Here is a 2,379-nt window from a genome sequence, read left to right on the forward strand (position 1 = left end):
CTCACCCATAAAACAAAGAGGAAAGATGGAGGGAAGGAGAAAAATGTGTTTGTTTTGGGCCATTTCACTTCATTAAAGAGAAAGGGAAATGAGTGATAATACTAGAAGTAATTATATTAAAAAGTCTGCACTGATTTTTAATAAAAACAAAGGTTTTTAAATTCTCTGCCTAATGGCTTATTTAATCTGGTTTTCCTTTCAGTTAAAACAATACTTTCATTTCTATGAACAGCCGAAAAAGGTTCACTTAGGAAAGCAGCCCTAACTGGGGGAAAATGTCTATTTTCTCTCAATCTCTCACTCATTCTCTATTTTAAACACTTCTTAAAATAGATGTTTCCCTTTCTTCCCGAAATGTTAAACACAATACATTTTGATCAAGTCCTACTACAGCCCTTGACGTCCAGCACTTTTCCTCACAGTTCTCAAAGTGATCAGTTTCAATGAAAAGTTTTTTCTTATTGTTTTAAAGTTTTATAATAAACCGAAAAATAAGAACAGCGAAAGCGCAGCCTTCAGTAAACATACCAAATCAACAAATGTACTTACCGTGAAACACAGTGCGACCTGGTTGGGTTTTAAGGAAGTCTGCGTGTGCTCAGGGCTGAGCGCAGAGGTTCCAGGTGTGGCCACGCTTCAGGGAGTGGGGGCCGGGGGTGTGGGGGTACAGGAGGGTGGTCAAGTGCCATGGCAACTCGTATTCTAGAAAAGGAGCCAAATAACTTCCGTCTTTATTATAAACATTGGAGCAAATGAGCCTGTGACAAAAGACAATTGATCTTGTCGGAGCCGGGCCGGGAAGGAAAAGGCTACCCCGATTCACACGCGCCTGTCCCATCTCTCTCACGCATTGACTGGGCTGATGATGCAGCTTCTAACACGAAAACACAGCGAAGGGCTGCTGGGAAACAGTCTGTCATGTGGTATTTAGGATTAAGGAGACTGGGTGGGGTGGGGGATGGACCCATTCTGAAGGCAGTCATCTCAAAAAACGCAAGCCTGTAAAATATGCCAGCAGACATAAGCCAAGGGCAGTTCTTGCCCTGGCCAATGTACGCGGGGCTGTTGTCCCCCTATTGATCTTTTCTGTCACACCCAAGCACGCAAGAACAAATCACTGTCATCTCTGAATGCAGACGGCAGGCTGTGTGCACACCTTGGGACCATCTCATTTCAACTACTGGGAGGATGAAGAGAAAACTGATGGCCTGGTTAAAAGCACGTTGAAGGAATCAACGGAGCTCAGCAGTTAAGGGCGTGATCGAACAGCAGTGGGAACTAATTCTAGTCACAGCGAAACCCCAGGTGACCCAGGGCAAGTCACTGAACTACTCTGCTTCAAGGTTTTCGCACCTGGAAAGGGGGTCCACCTTGTTCAGTGACCACAAAGGGGGACTGCGAGGATTAGCCTGGTTGGCTAATGAAACCAAGGCGGAGGATGATGCCATGTGAGTCCTGGGCTGCTCTCCCAGCATGGGGAAGTCATCTTAGAAACCTCCGCACCTGTGCTCACGTCAGAACTCAGAAAAGGGTGTGAAGCAGGCCTCTGCCAAACTCGAAGATCAGGTCCTGCTAACACATCTACAGACTCAGTATGGACAGCATGCACAGGGCCGTGTTTACTTTTCAATCCCTCACAAGGCCTAGCACAGTGCCTGCCTCGTCATCATTCATTACATGCCAAATTGACTTCTGCTGCCACTTTCTCAAATTCCTACTACTTGGCCACCACCCCCATCTCCCAAACAAGGGGAGCAGGCTAAGAGAGGAGCAGGGCAGTCATCGGTTATGGTCACCTCCACTGTCCTGTCAGTTGGCATGTACCACTCTTGCCTGTCCACTTCCAGTCTCGTCTGCACTCTGGCAAACTGGATTCCAACGGTGAGTCAAAACAAAGCTGGTCAGTCGACAATGGAGACACTCAAGGTCACAAACAGGCAGCAGCTATTGGAATAAAAGCAGTGGATATGCAGAGCCCAGCGAGGTCAGGACCAACCCTGCAACTGTCAGGGTGGAGTCTAGCTCAACTACAGGGTAATCTTAGCAAAGGCAGTCAGAGCCAGGCTGCTGAGTATAGGGCCTCCAGAAAAAAGGTCACCAGAGACAAAAACTGTGTCTTCCTTTCACCAACAATTTCTTTTTGTGAAGAGAAGAATGGTTAATGCACTTTGGCTGTAAAGAATAGCCCTGGCCACAGAATGGGCTGGGATTTGCCTCTGAATAGAAGAGCTAGCCAATACTCTGAGGATCATTTGCTCTAAGGACAAAGGTCAGTGTCGGTCCACAATCAGGGAACGGACTGGCCCTTCTGCCTGGAATGCTGAGCTGAGGTCACTCGTGAGTCTGTGTGATTACCAGACAATTCCCCGCCCCGCCCCC

Source organism: Pteropus alecto, unplaced genomic scaffold, assembly GCF_000325575.1.
Source record: "Pteropus alecto unplaced genomic scaffold, ASM32557v1 scaffold50, whole genome shotgun sequence".
Taxonomy (NCBI): domain Eukaryota; kingdom Metazoa; phylum Chordata; class Mammalia; order Chiroptera; family Pteropodidae; genus Pteropus; species Pteropus alecto.